This window comes from Numida meleagris, chromosome 1 (assembly GCF_002078875.1).
Source record: "Numida meleagris isolate 19003 breed g44 Domestic line chromosome 1, NumMel1.0, whole genome shotgun sequence".
NCBI lineage: Eukaryota > Metazoa > Chordata > Aves > Galliformes > Numididae > Numida > Numida meleagris.
The window spans coordinates 18,901,869-18,922,674 of NC_034409.1; the positions used below are offsets into that span (position 1 = coordinate 18,901,869).

General features: G+C 37.6%; 2 long non-coding RNA genes across 10 annotated transcripts in view; one reads left to right on the forward strand and one right to left on the reverse strand.

Annotated features, from left to right (window-relative positions):
* Positions 632-8,376, forward strand: LOC110392474. The gene is made up of 3 exons (XR_002434412.1): positions 632-1,593; positions 5,077-5,281; positions 7,552-8,376. It is a non-coding gene; the product is annotated as an uncharacterized LOC110392474 (long non-coding RNA).
* Positions 4,369-20,806, reverse strand: part of LOC110392473 — a 29,769-nt gene continuing 13,331 nt past the window's right edge. For 8 of the 9 annotated variants that reach the window (XR_002434405.1, XR_002434404.1, XR_002434403.1 and 5 more), the window contains 5 exons: positions 19,893-20,008; positions 14,164-14,273; positions 10,528-10,732; positions 7,446-7,565; positions 4,369-5,335 (listed from right to left, as the gene is read on the reverse strand). This is a non-coding gene — a long non-coding RNA (uncharacterized LOC110392473). The remainder of the gene's footprint in view (positions 5,336-7,445; positions 7,566-10,527; positions 10,733-14,163; positions 14,274-19,892; positions 20,009-20,806) is intronic. The other variant, XR_002434410.1, reaches the window with a different exon arrangement.

Sequence of the window (20,806 nt, forward strand, 5' to 3'; positions counted from 1 at the left end):
TATGTTCAATATGAATCCAGGCTGCCATGTTCGTAATCTCCTCCAGACAACCAACACCTGCTCAAAGGACAACTGAACATGTAAGTAATTTCCCCTGGAGTTATTGGGTCTCTTTCCACTGACTCACTGCTGCATGTGAATGTACCTATTCCATTCCCTCAGCTGGCTTTAAACATATTTTGAACAGCCTGTCAGATTAAAATGGTGCAAGTAGGAAATTTACACTGATGTAAACCACTACTATTAGACAATTTATGAGGAAATTATGAGATTTTTTTTCCTGGTTTCTGCTTCAGATAATAAAAAAAAGAAGAAACAAAAGGGCAGAGAAAGAAAGAAGGAAAGAAAGAAGGAAATAAATAAAGGAAGGAAGGAAGGAAGGAAGGAAGGAAGGAAGGAAGAAAGAAAGAAAGAAAGAAAGGAAGGAAGGAAGGAAGGAAGGAAGGAAGGAAGGAAGGAAGAAAGAAAGAAAGAAAGAAAGAAAGAAAGAAAGAAAGAAAGAAAGAAAGAAAGAAAGAAAGAAAGAAAGAAAGAAAGAAAGAAAGAAAGAGAAAGAAAGAAAGAAAGAAAGAAAGAAAGAAAGAAAGAAAGAAAGAAAGAAAGAGAAAGAAGGTAAGAAAGAAAGAAAGAAGGAAAGAAAGAAGGAAAGAAGGAAAGAAAGTAAGAAACATCTGAAACTGGACTAATGTTTTAAAAATTATGACCCAAATCTATCAAAAATAGAAAAAACAGAGGATGGTCTATTTAATTTCTTGATCAGTGCTACTTTTTCAACATAAATTTCTGGTCTACTGTTAAATTCTTACCTTTCCCCTCAAGACTTTTTCTTCAGCAAAACTTTGCATGGTAATTTTTAAATTGCTCTGGATTGTGTGATTGCACTTGCAACCACTTTTCAAAATAGTCATTGTAAGACATAGTATTAACACAGAAAAAAAAAACATTCACCCCCATACTTGATCCCATGAGGAATACTTAATTAATGAAAACAAAATGCGATTTACTAACATCGTAAGTTCAGCAGACAGAAATGATGTCATTTTTCCTGTTTGGTTGTGATCTGTTGACCTGAGAGTTCCAAGGGCGCTGGCCAATGCTTGTTTACGTAGCAGAGCAAAAGCAACAACTGGAAATGGGATCACAACTATGAAATAACAGTTTACAGCAAGGGTAGGGAACTCCTGTGTGCTTGTGGGACATTATTTGAGGCAAGAACATGATCAAGTGAAAGAAGTAAACAGCCAGCTCTTCATTATATGAGAAAGTAGAGTTGCGCTGTTAGGAATAATGGAAACAAATTGTTTCTCCAGGGAGGATCCAGCTTGGCCCACCAGCTGAATGCCCTTGGTGCTCAGGGTGCACTTGCTCCCACCACCTCTTTTTGGGAGTGTTACACCAAGCTCCCCTTTGCCTTGAAAGGGCTACCTGGAGTATCTCCTTCCACCTTGCTGCTACTGAGGCTGGCACACAAACCAAAGGCAGGTTCTGGAACCCAGGATCATAATCTTCTGCCCCTCCCTCTTGCCCATGACACTAAACACACCTTTTCAATAACTAATAGGAGCTTGCTTGTTCTGAGCTGCTCTATGGAAGGTGAGGAGAACTTAACATGGGAGAAATTTTACTCCATTATTTTACATTCAGAATCAAGCTTTATCAGCAAAGACAACAATTTCTATTACTAACAAATACAAGACGTGACATGTTTGACCCCTGAGCTTACCGGTGTGCTCAGGAGCCCTGGGCTCTCATGCCTGTTGTTCCTCTTCTGTTTCTTTGAGGGGTGATGAAGCTCCCCTGTCCCAAATGGAAGGTAAAACCTGTCCATTGTAGACTTTTTCTCTGAAAAAGGGGGATAATGACGTAGAGCACACAGTTCTGGATTTACTAAATCACGTCAGTACTGTGGGAGCCGTCAAGTTATGCTGGTTGTGGAAAATCCCTGGCTCAGGTTTTATGTCCATCAGCATGTCTGTACAGAGCGTACCACAAGAAGATACAGGACTCACTGGAGACACTGGGTGATAGCACAGTAAAGAATTTAATCACAAACCTATTGAAAATTTGATTTAGAAAATCTGCTGTAGGAAGCAACACTAACAACAGGAAATAAATATAGCAGCCTGAAACCCACTGACCAGAGGAAGGAGCAGATAGTGAACTCTGCAGATTTCTAAAGGGCTTTCTCAGTAACCAACAGGAATTGGTTTAACAGAATAAAAGACAACAGAAGTATGAATAAGTAGAGGCTAATGTTAGATATATGGATAACTTCTGTGACAGCATTCTACAGGTCTGTAGAGAATTTTCCCAAAGGAAGTCATGCAAGCCTCTCTGACATATAGAATCAGTTGGACAAAATACTTACTCTAAAATAGTAAAAAATCATGCATTTAGGCAGAGAGACAATATTTGAAAACTAATATTCTAATTATTTTCTCCAGCTGTGATTTATAGTACATAAAAATATCTAAAAGTAGATTGTTCTCATGATTTACTCTTTTCTGGTTTCTTTTTATTTTTTTATTTTACTCCTTTGGAAAATCACCCCAAAATTAGGGAAACAAAATCAAATAGATAAGCCAAAATTTTAATTGAAGTAATACTGGAAAGACTATAAAATTGCCGGGTTGTTGCACCTTCTCATGAACTTCTGAAAGAGCTATGTAGAATCATAGAATCATAGAATTAGCTAGGTTGGAAAAGACCTACAAGATCACCTAGTCCAACCATCCACCTACCACCAACAACCTCACTAAACCATGTCTCCCAACGCTATATCTAAACGTTTCTTGAACATCTCCAGGGACGGTGACTCAACCACCTCTCTGGGCAGCCCGTTCCAGTGTCTGACCACTCTTTCAGAAAAGTAGTATTTCCTAACATCCAGCCTAAATCTCCCCTGGCGCAACTTGAAGCCATTCCCCCTCGTCCTGTCACTAGTTACAAGAGAGAAGAGGCTGATCCCCAGCTCACTACAACCTCCCTTCAGGTAGTTATAGAGAGCGATGAGGTCTCCCCTGAGCCTCCTCTTCTCCAGACTGAACAATCCCAGCTCCCTCAGCCGCTCCTCATCAGGCCTGTGCTCCAGACCCCTCACCAGCTTCGTCGCCCTCCTCTGAACACGCTCCAGGGCCTCAATGTCTTTTTTGCAGTGAGGGGCCCAAAACTGGACACAGTACTCGAGGTGGGGCCTCACTAGGGCTGAGTACAGAGGGAGAATGACTTCCCTACTCCTACTGGCAACACTATTTCTGATACAAGCCAGGATGCCATTGGCCTTCTTGGCCACCTGGGCACACTGCTGGCTCATACTCAGCCAAGCGTCGACTAATACCCCTAGGTCCGTTTCCTCCATACAACTTTCCAGCCACTCTGCCCCAAGCCTGTAGCATTGCCTGGGGTTGTTGCGGCCAAAGTGCAGGACCCAGCACTTGGTCTTGTTGAACCTCATCCCATTGGCTTCAGCCCAGAGATCCAGCCTGTCCAGATCTCTCTGTAGGGCCTCTCTACCCCCAGGCAGATCGACACTTCCTGCCAGCTTGGTGTCATCTGCAAACTTACTGAGGGTGCTCTCAATGCCCTCATCCAAGTCATCAATAAAGATATTGAAAAGGACAGGCCCCAGCACCGACCCCTGGGGAACACCACTCGTGACCGGTCGCCAGCTGGATTTAACTCCATTCACCACCACTCTCTGGGCCCGGCCCTCCAGCCAGCTTCTTACCCAGTAAAGGGTGTACCTGTCCAAGCCACAGGCTGCCAGTTTCTCCACGAGAATACTGTGGGAGACAGTGTCAAAAGGCTTTGCTGAAGTCTAGGTAGACCACATCAACAGCCTTTCCCTCATCCACCAGACGGGTCACTCGATCATAGAAGGAGATCAGGTTGGTCAAGCAGGACCTGCCCTTCACAAACCCATGCTGGCTGGGCCTGATCCCCCGGTTGTCCTGCAACTGCTGCGTGATCTCCCTCAGGACAATCTGTTCCATAACCTTCCCAGGCACCGAGGTCAGGCTGACAGGCCTGTAGTTCCCCGGATCCTCCTTACGACCCTTCTTGTAGATGGGAGTCACGTTGGCAAGTTTCCAGTCTTCTGGGACCTCTCCAGTTGACCAGGAACGCCGATAGATGATGGAAAGCGGCTTGGCTATCTCTTCTGCCAGCTCCCTCAGTACTCTCGGGTGGATCTCGTCTGGCCCCAACCGGGGCTTTCTCCTCTTCCACTTCTGCTGCATTCTGAATAATAATATTCAGAGAATTTAACTAGGTTTTCTATTCTTTTTTTTTTTTTAACTGGTGATAGACAAGGTTAAGACCTTGAGCAGTTCAGAGATCAAATTCATATTCTAGTCAGTCACTTGAGAGTAATTGTTAGGATTTTTATCAGAGAATATTTTGGTTACCTCAAGCTTCAAGCTATTTTCCACAAAAATACTGTGCGCAAGATATTCCTTGCCAGCAAAACATTTTGTAATGTTGTACAGTGTTTCAGTATTTTTTCATAGAAAGTGACCTCCATAACATAAAATTGTAAGATGTAAGTATAATTTGCTTCTATTTAGACAGACAACTGAGGCCTCAGATGTGATATTTTCAGAAGCCAGGGCAGGAGAGAGGTTAATTAAAATGAAAAAAAAAATGTTTTGTCAGCTTTAAAGTTTGTAATTATATAGAACTCTTTTTCTATTTTTAAGCTACTTTCAGACATACTGATTTTTGTTTATAGTCTTAATAACAAGATGACCTGACATTTCCTGTACTTGCAGACTTTCTGGAGCTCACAGAATGGTGTCGTTCTTCAGTAAAAGTTGAAGAACCTGATTTAGACATACTTTTTACATCAATAACCTATAAGATGAGAAACACAGAGGCAGAAAACAAAAATGTTCATCTCTGTGATAGAATTGTTCACTATAATTCAATTCACATGAGCACTGGTTTCACCTCTGGTGAAGGCAAAAAATACATTTGTATCCATCACTGTAAGAGAAGGAGAAAAATTATTTTATCCCTACCCCATGCACTATTTTTAATATGACTCTTTCCCTTCTTTAATTCCACTTTGATGCACAGATCTTCAGGTTATTCAGTCATATGCCTCAGGGAAGTGGTGAGTTCACTTTCAATAATGGCAAGAGTTTCTGGAAAAGTCAGTCAATGTAGATGATGGCAATCGGAGACAAACAGGAGAACAAATGAAATGACTGTGTTCAGATGCTCAGAGAGGTGACTGAAGTGGGAAACAATGTTCTGATTGCTGCTGCTGTTGATAAACCAGGTAAGTGCGTTCACTGCTTAGATGTTGCTGATTGTGCTGTGTAGCACCCATGGTCTGCAATGACAGAAAAATTTTGTCAGAAAATAGGCAAGACTGGGAATGAAAAAATGTTACAATAAAACTAAACCTATATAGTTGATTTTGTGAATGTATGTATGTGAAATTTGTGCAGTATGCTTTTAAATTCTGTCAGAAAATATGTATCGTGATGTCCTCTGGAAGGGTTGGTTTAATCACAGTTTAGGATGCTGATACTTCATTAAGTTAAGGTCAAGCCATTTGATCGTCAGAACTGATGTACTGCCTAGATAAGCTGAAATGCTGTTACACTGATCTCACTAAAAATCACATGAATAATGATACAGAAGTGCAGTGTGATTGTATAAAACCCAGAATTGTTATAATCCGTTGCTTAACTGGCTTTGCCAGCTGAAATATGAATGATTGTATGCTTTATGTATCTTTTACAAGACTAAATCAAATCCTAAATAATTATATATACAATGTGAATTTTTAACTTCATAAAAATATATTATGGTTAATGGCATAAATTTTGGAATAAACATTTTATTCTGCATACTAATTTTGTTCAAAACACTGGTTTCTGATTCTATCAGGCGTAAAAGCTGCATGCAGTCACAGCAGGTGAAAACTTAACTTTGTGCAAAGTGGTAAATAAAAGATCTTAGAGAAAGTTGACCCCAAAGCACCCTTAGGCATGTTTGTGAAGAATAGTTAACTGAACACTTCTAGTAAAAATCACAAGCAGCAGATTTAGGACAAAAACTGCCATGTGATAAACACATAATTTTCTATGCACAAACTGGACAATAACATTTTTTGTGGTCCTTTTCCTTGTACAAATCAGATGAACTTCTAGATTTAAACTCTTTCTTGTTTTGAAATTAAATATGAATTCAACACAGCAACGTACACCAAAACCTCAGAAAAGAAGTTAACTACAAGCAGATGTTGAGCCACACATGGAGAAATCCACTTAAAACAACAACCTTACTGTAGCTACTTGAGTCAGCTCAGTTTATGGCAAACAGAAAGGAGCTTTTCTTAGTTGGTATAAACTGGTGCACACACTTTAGCACGTGAAACCAACACCCCCTTAAAATACACAGTGATTGGTTGCTGGATTTGGAGTTTTATAATTTTGTATCCCTGGTGACCAACTCTGGATGATACAAAAGCAAAAGCCTGGACAATCTGCTGGCTTCACACAACAATGACCATGTTTTTCTTCCTGTTTAATCTGAATCTGAACGATTATACCTTTGTTGTGTACTCTACAAATCAAAGTCTCTGATACTGCTAGGGAAAAAAATATTGAAACGGGAGAAATGTTGCCAACTTCAAAGCCATGCTTCTGCCTGAATTTTTTATCTACTATTACTACACACAAATAAATTATCTGAAAGAGATTTCAGAAGGAAAATATTTTTTCAGTTCCTTTCCTCTCTTCTTTTGCAAACTACAGAGGTTTCTGAAAACAAGCTGAATCTATCCTTTTTCTGCGTAATTTTTGGTAGGATATTCTTTGAACAAAAAATCAGCCATAACGGAGTGAAAGATCTCAAGTAAGTCGGAAACTCCAAATGGGTGGAACAGGCGGTGGAATAGTTTAGCAGAATTTGAGGTCAGAAGAACAGTTGCAATTCTTTATCTGGTGGCCACTGTACACCCAGCTGGGGAGTGTCCTGTGAAACATGCTAGCTTCCCTCAGACCCAAGTCTCTCAGTCTGCAGACTGGGCCGAGACCCCAGCACTGGTCTAGGCTTCTGCCAGAAACTATGAGTAACTGTGTTGGATGCATCTTGATGATATCTGTTATATCTTACATAGAAATGTGATTTTGTTCCCACATACCCTTGCATTTAGTCTTGCAAATCTAAACTATGGAAATTGATTCCTGTCCTGAACTTTGGTGGTTAGTTTGGTGGTAAGATGAAGTTATTCCATCCAGTTCCACAGCCCCTGTTGCATATCTTTTTTCCAGCTCCTTCTCTGCAGTCCATAAGGCCAACTATTGATCATTCATGAGACAGTAAAATCACAATACATCAGGATCTTATAGGGTCATACAAGATACAGGCATTTTCATGACACAGAACTTCAGGAAATGTGTGAGCATGAAAGGCAGTGCAGAAGTTTTTACCTTCTCTTCAGCTCCAAAAATAGAGTGATTCAGTTTCCCACAATCAAGTATTTCCAAACCAGAAGAGACTGACATGATAATCCAGCCAAAATATTTGTATTCACAGGTTTGAAGGACTTTCTGCAGAAATGGAATGAAATCCATAAAAACAGATAAAGTAACCGCTTAAAGACACGATGAGACCACTACTCCACTACTTTCCATAATTAAATTGTTATAATTAAAGCATATTTTTTTGTTTGTGGGTTTTTTTTTAGACATATGATGCAGATTATTCTTTTACAGTGACTTGTCTTCCTAATTAATTACTACCCTATCAAATATTATGTCTTCTATGGAGCCCAGAAGAGATAATTTATCCCTGTTTATGTCACTGACAAAAAAGAATGCACAGGATCAAAAAATAATTTCTGAGAAATTCTGTAGGAAGCAGACCTACTCATCACATGAACTGTTTTTTGAGACTTCTTAGCCAGTTTTTTTGTCTCTGAAACATATGCTCTGCTAGTGCCATTTCATGCAAATGTTTTCTAAACTAAACGTGCAGGTAATAATTCAAATGAGTCAGAAAAATCCAAGAATATAATGTCAACATAGTTACATTTTCCTATGTAGGTTTATGACATTTCAAGAAAAAAAATAACAAGATTAATTGATCAGATAGACCTTCTACAAACAAGCATACTAACCGTCCTCACTTATAACCTTTAATTCTCTGTTAAAGCTCAACTTACCATTTTCTAATTCCATGTAGAATCAACCTGCAGCTAATAAATGTCTATTATGCTTTTAAAAAAAAACTGGAAGAACATCAGTGATTTCTTAGACTGTTGAAGTTTTCTTGAATTTGTTTAAAGATGATAAGTAGTTTGTAGTGATTCTTACTCTCTTTGTTTAAAATTTTTGTTGAAGTACGAACATTCTATTCCATAACAGTTTAAACTTAGCAGATGCTACTTTCTTTCTTTCTCTCTTTCTTTCTCTCTTTCTTTCTTTCTCTCTTTCTTTCTCTCTTTCTTTCTTTCTCTCTTTCTTTCTCTCTTTCTTTCTTTCTTTCTTTCTCTTTCTTTCTTTCTTTCTTTCTTTCTTTCTTTCTTTCTTTCTTTCTTTCTTTCTTTCTTTCTTTCTTTCTTTCTTTCTNTTCTTTCTTTCTTTCTTTCTTTCTTTCTTTCTTTCTTTCTTTCTTTCTTTCTTTCTTTCTTTCTTTCTTTCTTTCTTTCTTTCTTTCTTTCTTCTTCAAAATACAAGCTTGCTGTTCCACTGAGATGGTATTTTTGTCTTAGACTTAGTTAACTGCAAAAACATTTTATTTAATTATTTAATTTGGTTTCACTGTGTATATTAAATGATGTGCTTAAGCTATCGCCTAGAGGCTTTGTTTTGTCATAATTTTTAAATAAAATCCTTCCTTATTTAATTAACTTCATAAAGTTTCCAAAATGATAAGTAGAAATCCCTCCTATTTACTTTTTCCTTTTTTCTATTCTTTATATGTAATTTCTGATATTTTAACATTACTTTTATGTTTCTGTGTAAGATGCCTAAGTTACATTCGTTCCTACAGTAGAATCAAGAATTTTGAATGGCTAATTGCCCCTGAACAAATCAATCTTTTTGATACAAATTGGTCTAAGTTTGTAGTTCTTTTGGAAATTCCTACAATATTTGAAGCTTTGGAAATTGATACTGCTAAAGTCCCCATACATAATGCTGGCTAGTGATATATTCTATTTGGTACAGAAATTATACCACTTAATCACAATTACTTGTGCTTGATCATCCACTGATCATTAGGTTGATGACTGACTCCTCATCCATTAAAATGAAATCCAATCTTTTACTACTGTATGCTGAAGAACTTCAGGCACTTTCAGAATTTATACTCTCTTGTTTTTGGAAATAGTAAAGATGTTTTTTACTGACCATGTGAACTTGCAGGAACTATCCATCATATTACAGCTATTCAAAATAACTTTTCTTATTTTTTTTTCCTGTGTGTTTTTGGTAGAAAGTTGATGAGACATTCATACTACTTTTGCCTGAGATTTAGATGATCTGTTCTGCACCACAGTGCAACAATGAACTGTCACTCCACAGAACTCCAGTGTTCGTGGATTTATTCTACGCTTCTGGAACACCTTCTCTGTAAGATGTCACTTTAAAGCAGGGATTTAGAGCAGAAGTGAGTAATGACAGATATTCGCTCAAGGAAAATCAGGGACACAGATAATAATGTGTGCAAAGAGTCAAGAAAAAGCTTGCATGGCCCAGAAGTTAGATAACATTGCTCCAAACGAAGACTTCTTAGATTACAGTTGTTTCTAATCTCATTCATGGAAGGGTAGTTTCATGTAAGTGCTACATACGTTTCTGGTGATCTATACTACAGTTTGAGATTTTTAATAATTTATGCAGTGTCTGAATAAAATTTGCAAATCTATAACCCTAAAATTTAAAGTTATGTGAAGTTTCAGACAAGCAGAAAATGATTACAGAATACATTTCTCACTTTGAAATAATTTATTCTGCATTTTAATTGGATAATACTTGTCATTCCAGATTTTGAGAATTACTGGCAGCATTGCTCTGAGAATGACATGAAAAAGCTGCCTCTCTTCTTGTAGATTCGACTCTGACATACTTGTCCATGTGTACAATTCTTGTAGTCATTTTAAATCTATAAACTATGCTCTTCTGAGTGTCTGATTTAGAAACTGTATGTAACCCATCTTTTTCAAAGGACATATCAAATAGAAAAAATTGCTTACATATCAAATCTTAAAATCACAGAATCATGAAGGTTGGAAAAGACCACCAAGATCATCAAATACATCCATCAACCCATCATCACCATGCCCACTAAACCACTAAACTCAGTGTGACATCTTCCCTTTTCTTGAAAAGCCCCAGGGATGGTGATGTCACTGCTTCCCTGGGCAGCCTGTTCCAATGCCTCACCACTCTTTCTGAGAAGAAATTTTTTCTAATGGTAGCAGTCAGAATAAAAGCAGTCTGCTTAGTAAGGCAAAAATTTCTTTTATGTGACTTTCTCTATATTCTGAAATCAGCACTCATCACCTACCATTGCTGCTTGCTTTCTCCATGGATCATCTTGTTTTGATTGATGTTCTTCCAAATGGCAGAAATTTCAGTGTATGTTAACTTGCACAAGAGTATCAATTTAAGCATCTCTCGTGTAAAAGTTAGCTAGAGAGACCTGCAGATATACTTATTATCTGATGGCATAATTGAGCCAAAAGCTCTGTAATTGATCATTCACAACTTGACTGTCAAAAAAAAAAAAAAAAATCAAGTTGAGGAAGGGAAATCTCTTCATGGATATTAAAACTTTCTCAGATTCTCATACAATTACATTTATTTAGAAGTTAAAATGTAACAGTAAAGTTCATTATATATGTCTAACAGAAAAAATATGCTAGTGCAGTAAATGATAGGAAACTATGTTTGTAAAGGATGTACTACCGATACTTATCAAATTTCGTTATTAATTTTTTTTCAATTTTTTGATTACATAAACTTACATTTGTAGCAAAACCTACTATTTCTCTAAGCTTTTAACTGATCAGTTAAAAAGATACTTCTAAGAAGGACACTTCTAAGTGTGTTCCAAGGCAAAAGAACTGACGTTTCTCAGTTTTGACACAAGATTTGAAATACAACCTCAAGTGTGTTATGAGAAGATGAGGATGGCAATATACCTGAAGCAAAATAAATTGCTGATCATACTCTTTGCTCCACATCCTGTCACATAATTCAATATTTCTGAACACGAGGCTGTGTCCATGGTAAATGGTTTGCCCTCCATATGTTTCCATAATTTAAAATTGATACAGTTGTCAGGATTTCTGATAATACTGTGCTTTTATATTCTTCCAAATGCATTGAATCAGAGAGTAATCCAATAACAGATTTGCCATAAAACCAATATGACCTAAGTTTCTTCTGAATGTGTAGTGCATATGAATAGGTGTATGATATTTAGAGTGCAGAGCCTTTGCACAACAGGCAGATTAGGTAACGAATGTATGATCCTTCTCTAGCAAATTAAAAAGTGAAGTGACGAAACACCAGTGCTGCCATTCTGTGTATGTGGCTCAGCCTGTGTGACAGTAATAGAGACCCTGCATTTTCTGCAGGATTGGAATATTTGTGGTTTTCACAGCTGTGTGACTGCTTCACTCGGCCTCCAAACTGATCTTGGTTAACAATAAAAACTACACACACATATACACAGAAAAACAAGAGCATAGAAATCAGGACATCATAATTTACTGAATAACAATGTTTTGTCACTGCAAAATAAAGCAGAAAATGAGAGGTTAAAAAAATTCAGACAAAGGGACAAGATACACTTTTACTATTTGTTAGCCATGTATATCAGAATGACATTCACTACCAAACTTTCATCAATTAATTCTCCTTTTCCCACTCACCTAAGTATAGCTCTGAATTTTCACAGTGCTCTAAAAGAAAATGCTGGGATTCCAGAAGTCGCTGACTAAGGGGTTACACATAATATATAGGAAATATCTTTAGGGAATAACCTTTACAGCTCACTGTAGAATTTATATTTAATGAGTTATAGTGTCATTGCCCTTATGTGTGTCATGTATTAAATAAATCTAATATCTTCTTTCAATGCATTCTTTTCTTTCTATCACAGTGGAAAAAGATTCAAGAGCACTATATTCTAGCTGTGCCTGGGATAAATGGGCAAAGAAAGCTCTGAACTCTTATGGTTAGGTGCATTCCCTGTTCTCAGGCATTGTAATATAGAATTCAGTGCTGTGGATGTGATCTGAGGAACACATGGATCCTGCTGATTTGGTGCAGTAAGATAGAAGGGAAAGGTCCACCTCCTATCAGCAGCTCTGTGAACGTCCCCTCACATTTATCTAGAAAAATTCTACCTAAATTGCTTGTTTTGGTGAATTTATGATTTATTCTTTGTTTGTTTTTTTTTCCCTCAGTTTCTCTATGTAAGAGGAAGAATGCTTGTTAACCTTTTTTTTGCTAAGATGGTTCATCATTTTTTGAAATGTCAATAATTAGGGTTTGGTAGACAAGGAGCAGTGATGGGAGATAAGGGTTGCAGTCTCTCTCCTCTCTCAGGAAGCAGTAAGGAGTTAATGTTGTCCTGACTGCTGTCTGTCTCTTCTGCCTTGTCTTTTCCACTCCCAGCCAGAGCCCATGGCTCTTGACATGACAGAGTACCAATTTCAAGATGTTGATAAACCAACAGGTAGCCCTGCACCTAACCTTATTTGTCTTCTGTAAATCTGATGGCATTATCAGTCATTGGCAGGTAAGGTGCTATCTCATGGATGAATCATTTGACAGAAGCTGCTATTGTTCTCAGCTTTCTTTCAATCCATTTGACAAGTATTTCTTACATGAGTTCTTTTCTCTGTACAATTTTGGAAATAAAAGGATTGTTCAGAAACATTCGTTTTCCAGCATTCGTTAAAAAGGGCTGATTGCTGTGTTCACTCCAACTCCACTTTTGGTCATATTTGGAAGTGAGGAAGGATGAAGAGAGGCTATCACAGATACAGCCAGATATGGAGTGGGATGGGAGAATGTGCTGCACCCATATGAAGTATGTTATGTGAGTTTCCAAGAGGCATGGGAGGAGTTCAGCATTGCCCTTCCTGGAAAAACAAGTGTTTTTACAGGCCTTTGTGGCAGAGTGCCTGGACAGACAGACTAACCTTCATAAACAGTCATTCCTGCATCTGAATTACATGATGTTACTAGCCTATAAATCTTTTAATGGTAGATGAATCTCCACATAAAGTGTGAGAGAGGAATTGACTGTTTTGAAGGAAATCTCAGCTGTATGAATCAAATACATTGAATGTTCTCCCTTAAAAGCTTAATGTAATCTTGTTCTCACAGGAGTAACTCTGTTGAAGTTATCTGCGTGACAATCTGATGAAGTCAGAATCAGGTCCATCTAATTTGGACATTTTGGCCCAGGTATACCTCACCTACAGTTAGATACCATATGGGACATCAGAGGTAGAAACAGTCACCTAGGGTCACTCAACAGTAATGGAGAGAGAGGCACACAGCTCCAAAAGAAAATGTTTGCTCACTTAAATCACCTAGCTCTCTACTGATTCATACATTAAACCAGATAAAGAAAATCCAGATAATTTTGGCCTAATTTTCAAAGCAGGTAGTTTGCAAAAACAGATATGCCAAAAGGTATCTGTCCAGGTAGCTGATCATAAAGGATACAGGTCTGAGCAGAGAATATTCGCTGACTGTATGCTCTCTGGGACTGAACCTTTTTTGTCCCATATTCATGCAGGATTTTTTATTAAAAAAAACACTAGTCTGGCCTTCAAATCAATGCTTCTGTCTAAAGATAAGGACTTTTTGTTATGGAACATATTTAAGAAACAAAAATAAATTGGCAAAGTGAGTTGTATGGAAAGCTGAAACATACTCTTTATTAGGTTCACAGAGCATGGATCTCCTCAAGCTTGTTGCAAACTGAGTTATTTTCTGCAGGATGCTTTTTTACCTCTGTATTTATCTTGAAAAAGGAATATATTTATATATATTCTTTATGCCATTGGTTAAGGGAAAATACCCTAAGAACCAGTATTCTTGCTTCTTCCCAGTGTCTTTAGCTGTAAGCTACCAAAAGACTTCCACATTGTAACATGATGAATAGGCAGAGCAATACCTCAGAAGTGGGAGTCAGCTTTGGCTGCTGATATTGCCGCTGCATTTTCCGGGGAAGTCCCTTTGCTTTCCTGTGCTTCACTGCTTCCAGGTGTAAAAAGGCTCAACTTCCTGAGGAGAGTTTTTAAGGTTAATGGAGATACAAGTCATGTGTCACAACAGATTTGTACCTCTCATTTGCAGTGGGGTTGCAATTATTATACAAATTCATTGTAGAGAGGGAGAGATTTCCCATACAGGTTTGAAAAGCTGTCCGCATGGCTCTTACTAAATGGCTCTACAGATTCTTTCCTTGTAAATGGAGGAAGGCTAATATTTCATGTTTACCTGTTAAAAAACAAAATGCTTTTCCCAGCAACTGGCAAGGTCCTGATCCTACAGGAGCAGCATAATTGTGAATGACCTCATTCATTTACAATCCCCTTCCTATTCTGACAACAAATCCCATCTGTTTGTGTTTGTTTTCTGAAGAAAACACTAGCCTTGTGTGAGGTGTTTGGATTGAAGCAGCACACCGATATCCACTGGTGTTAGATTTACAGGGCTGAAATTGTACTACTTGATGACTCTATTGTTTGTTAGTTGGAGAGTGAGTTCATTACCTCCAGAATCCTGAATGTTTACAACCAGTTGCTGCTGGAAACTGTTTTGATTCTGTATTGGAAAGCACGGTCACATAGGTAACCACTAAGGCAGCTGCCAAGGGAAACCTGGACTTTCTCTATCTCCCTTGTAATCCTTCTATTCAGACTGCTACTGCAATGCTTCAGGCTGGGGACTGTTTATTTGATTGGAACTTCAAACACTCTTTTTTTTTGCCCTCACTATGTAAAGTAGGTTAAGAAGTATTAATCTTTGCCGGAACTGAGGGATTTTTTTCTCATATTAGGAGCTACTTCACAGGGGACACAGTGGATTACTTCAGCCTGGTTATCTGCTATGTGGGAGCCAGGTTCTCATCCATGCATTTTTTTTGCCTCTGAATGGTCTCTGTCCCTGACACACAGCACATAGGAATGCATGGAATCACTTGTGTATGTTACTACATACAAACTATTTATTTTAGAGATACTAGAGCTATTATAAATTGCTGTAATTCTGGTGTTCTGAAGCCATGAAAGAGGATGAGCTTACTCTTAACACTTGGCATTAAAGTAGGAAAAAAAGCAGCCTAGAATGCCTGGAGAGGTACAGAAGCACCCCGCAAACCAGGGAATGCTTTGCCTGCATCTGCTTTTGAAAAAGAGAAAAAAAAAGGGAATTAACTGGATGGGCCAGGCCTCTTTTGCATGTCAGTTATGTAACAGTTTATAAATTTTCTGTTTAAAAATAAGCTGTGAAGTTCTAGTGTTGAAGTGAATATAATATTGGCATTCATGTTTGAAAGCAAACAGGCAAACAGGCCGAGGGTGGAGGAGTCCCCCTGCCCACTGCAGATGGCTCCTGGGAAAAGCCAGAAAAAAAATGAAAATAAGAGAAAAATGAGAAAGAAAATGACATTTTACTAGGGAAGGGTTTCTCTTTTAGACAGAAGACTTACTAAGGTCCTTGTTTGTCTTTAATTCTACTGCAAACAACATCTGAAAGCCTGAGGGGGTAGGTGGGAAATGTGTTCAAGGTCCGACTGATGACCTGTGGCCTGCAGGACACCGCAGTCCAGAGCAGAGCAGAGTGGCTACCATTGCATGTCACTGAGTTTGGATCGCTTCAGCTGAAATCGTCTATGGAGCCCAATAAAATTCTCTGTGCCATGGGGTATCAGGCCAATCTGGGCAATGAACTAAGTGTGAGTGTAGTAAAAATACAGCAGTGATCCATGTTTACTGTGAGGAGAGGACTGGTAAATTGAGGCAGAGAATGGTAGTTTTGCATGCTGTCATTAAATTCTTGTTTCCCTGAGCTGCTGTGTTACTGTGTTTTCCTTTTGATCTCAATAAACTACTAGTTTAAAACGCTTTGGTATCATTGTTTAAACATGGAGAAATGTCAGTTGCTGAATTATGGCTCTGTATAAGAGAGTTATTCAAGTTTTAACTAGGAGCTCAGAATAGTACCATTTAAATGGTTGTAGAAAACCTTACAAATTTGAACCCATCACTCTGGCACAAAGTTTGTACCAGCTTTTCCACTGGGAATTACTCAATCTCTTCACTTATTTTTTTCATCAACCCAGTTTGACAATGCAGGCATGAGGCTCACTGACTTCGAATGGTGTTTTTCTGCCTGCTTTTCCAGAAAAGTTTTGGTTTTACAAGAAATATGTTAAAAGTTAAGGAAGAAAAATAAAAAGTTAAAAAAGTGTAAATAAAAAGAGGTGATCTACAAGGTAGAAGTATCACAAGCCACTAGCCATATTTTGGTTTGAATACTGGTTTCCTTATTAAAAGTTCATATGATGTTTCTAAGCAACCTAATTACTCCAGTAATCAGAATCACTGCTGTGCAACCACTTTAAGGATTACATACACCATACGCACCCTCCCCATGATCGTGACAGTAAAGGCTGCCATGTCTGCTGTGACCTCACATCTGAGCAGCAGAGGAGCTTGCTTTACAAAATGACAGTTCTACAATATTTTAGGGGAGGCCTACTTGTTAGCTCCTTCTTCCACTAATGTCTATTAGTTCTGCCAGTACTGGCAAAGGTAGACCAAATTCAACTTTGTTAATAAAATACTGCTGGAAGAATACGGATATAGTTACAGCCCAAAAGAGAAATGGTTTTCAGACAGTATTATAGGAAACAAACAGAGAAAAGAACCGATTTCCAGGACATTTTGCAACATAAAATATATGCTAGGAAAAATGTATTATCTTTGCCTTGTAATATTTATGTTGCAGCTTTAATGTGAGTGGGTACATACTCATGAATTTCCATCCAACTCATGACCTGTATCATTTTATTTTATTTCCAGACTGAACTATATATTGTATTTGAACTTGATATTGTTCCAGCTGGTGTTGAAACTCAAGTCTTCTAGCTAAGGCTTTCCAAGATTAAAAATGCCTATTTGGGGCCCAAAGCAAATGTAAAATGTAGCTCATGCAAATCCCTATTTGAAACTTGAAGAGGCCAGAGGAACTTTATGTTTCCAGTGCAAGTGAAATAAACATATTTTTTCACATGTTCTATCTTTGATCCTCAAAGTAAGCATGTCCATAGGAAGAACCTAGAGGGTTTACAGTTTAAAAAAATACTGAGCTCAGTCACTTTCTCTCATGGAAAAATGTGTTGGAGGAAAGAAACTTGTATACTCAGATAGATTCCCAATATTTTCACACAGAGTGGAATTTCAAAATTTTCATGGGAAACAATTTTATATGCTTGTCTTGGAACAAACCTTGTGATCCAACCCTCACTCAGCACATCTTCATATGCAGGGAGCTGAGACCTGACATTCCTCACCGAAATACATGTGTTTCATTGTAGTATTATTAATAGGTACATCAGTGTTCCAGAATGAAACATCAGGAGGTGAAGTCTCTGTCTGACTGGGTAGATGCTTTTTTTTTTTTTTTAACCTGTCAATCTGTCTTTTTCTTCTTTTTTTTTAAGCTGTTAATTGCTGTTCCTCCATTTCTGCCTGGATGTTTGTCACTTTGTCCGATTTACTTGTATTTGACATAGATTTCATGCTTTTCAGTTTTTTTCCTGTCTCATCTCTATCAAGCCTCACTTGTCAGCTGCGTCATCCTTTTTCATTAAAACACGGTATAAGCAAAGCATCTTGAACTTTAGGAAGGCTCCCTTGTCTAAATACTTGTTTACTTCAGAATCCTCCCTTTCCTTCCACACATGCCATTGGTTAAGACTGAGGATCACTGATGTCAGTTTCACACTGAGTCATCCTAGCAGAGAATGAGAGATGTGAATGTCTGCTCAGGTTACATGAGGTCAGTACTGCTCTTCTTGCTCTCGATGTTTCCTGCCTATGCTGTTACACATTCCCATTCAGTTGTGCCATTCAAACACTGCAACTGACAGAGTGTAGATGTTGTCCCATCCAAACACATGGGCTCACCTTGGATGCTATATAGCACCTCATAATGATAAGAAAAAACAAAGATGAAACAAAGCCCAAACTACCTGTACCTAAAAGACATGTCTACCTGACAGCAACTGTAGGCCATTAACCTCTTCCACTTGTTACAGGGGAAAGCTGTGTGTGCTTTCACAAGATTATATATAACATGAGAACAGAGTTCATGGGTCTATTCTTCCTCCTCTTTAAACTTTCTTCTCCAGCTAATCCTTTTGAGATCGATAGCTTCATTCTTGCTGTTCTTGGATTACAACTCCCATGGAACAAGACTCTTCTTGTTTGTGTAGGGCATAATGTGAGAGGATCCTCTAGCCCTGGCTAGAATCCTAGAGGTGCTGTTACAATGCTTCTACTACTCGTATCCTCAAAAGATTGTTAGTTAGGGACAACTAGGCAGGAAGCTCCTAAAAGTGGTGCTTCAAGGCATCTGGGAGATATTGATGTGGAAGAAGAACAATGTGTATTGACTTGATAAGGTTTTCTAAGCAGATTTTCTTGCCTCTTGATTCAGAGTCTGGAAGAATGCCCACTCTGGAAAGTAAGGATAAAACTGAAGCTTTTCCAAAATTTTTTTTTTTGATCGCTGGCACATACTTTATATAGAGCTTTTAACTTAATTAAATCAACCATTTAACCCTCTTCCTTAATTACGTGCTTTGAGAATTTAGAAGTAAAATTGCCCTAAGTAGAATGTTAAAATGAACATCAGACAAATACCATCCCAAACAGGAAATCATGTGAACACCCCAGTGTACACCTACTCTTTCACATTTCAGAACAACATACTGAGACTATGCGCTGTCTGCAGTGAAAATACCAAGGACATTTTGTTCAGCTGCCTGGGATTTGAGCACAATGATACTTTCTAAAGTAGAAGTACTCATCTGGGACATCTTTGCACATAAAAGCATGCATTCATTTGGGACACTGTAGTTAGAGTTGCAAAACAGTTTCCACTATAACCTCTTGCTTTCTTGTGCTCATAGCTCTCTAAAGAAAGAAAAACTTGGACTATTTTTGCATCCTTTCTGGACCAGAGTTTTTCTTAGCAAAGGTAACAATATTAGACAATTTAGTTTCACAAAAACAAAAACAAAAATGTATTTTTTCCATGACGAAACAGTCTATTTGTTGCTTCTGTTGTCAATTTATTATTAAACCTATGCAATTAAAATCACAGGTATCAGAAAACACCATAATACTCACTTTAATCATGCAGATATTTTTCTATTCTTATTATGAGTCCTATTTTGCTATTTATCTGGAGACCTATTTCCTTTCTCTGTATGTATCCAGAATGTTATGTTTACTATATAGAGAATGAATTTTTTTAAATATCAAGCTCAGAAGAATTTTTTGAACATGTTGCACTGGCTCTCCAGTCCCAATTAAGTCAGTATATTTTCTTGTATTCATGTGACCCCATCATCCTCTGAGATTGTAGCTGGTTTACCGTTACTGGCAGCCAGACACCTACTCAGCTTCTCTCACTCCCTTATTGCCACAGGGAGAGAAAATAAGGTGGAAAATATTGCGGGTTGAGAAAATAAACTAACAAACAAAAAAAAACAGGTATATCAATTATCATAGTGGACAAAACAGATTGGACTTGGGGAAAATTAATTTAATTTTTTGCCAGTTAAAACACATTTGGTTAGTGAGAAACAAAGGCAAAATAAAACAATACCTTTCTCATATCCCCCTTTTTTTCCCAGGCTCATTTTCACACCTTCATTCGTGACTCTTTCTAGAAGAACAGAAGACAAATCTCTTCTTGTCTCACCTCTTCTTCTGTCTTCTCAGCTGTAGATAATCCAAGAGAGGAGAAAGATCTGTATGTGTGACTACCTATCTAACATAATGTTCTCTGGTCTCACTTGAGTTTCTATTGGCCATGCTTACCAAATCAGAGATATGCTTTGCATTTTATTCTGTCAGATATGTTCCTTTTCATAATTCTAGACTTTTTGTAAATTTAGAGACAGTTGTTTTTGTGATTTAAGGTACAGAAAAGAGCAAATCAATTGCTTGATTTTAACTGTAAACAAGGCTAGCACTGAACCTAAGTATCTTGTTGGATATAATATCTGAACAGAAATTCCATATTCTGCTGCTTGAGAAAGTAATTAGGAACAGCCATAGTAATATTTCCTAATCTCAAGTCACTTTAAAACAAATGCATTTATCATTTTGCCTTCACATTGTTCTTAAAAAACAGTGTACAGTTACCCTTATTTAATAAGTTATTTGATTATTTACCTGATTTTTCTCATTTATTGATAGTTCTAATTAGAAAAGCTTTTTTTTCCTTCAATTTCAGACATAATCTTTTTTATTAATTGAAAACAGATTTTAATTTCAGTGTCCTGGGCATCTGCTTTTTATCACAATATGCTTTCAGGTATAAAAATTTTTTAGAAATAAGTGTAAACTGTTAAATGGATAAATAAACAGTGGTTGAGATTAAAAAAAACAGTGGTTGAGAACTTTTTTCTACTCCAGTTAAATACTATGGCATTAAATTTGGTGTAAAAAATCTTGAAATTATTCCCTTTAATAAACTGAAACACCTTTTCATATAATGAGAGGAAATCAAGCTAT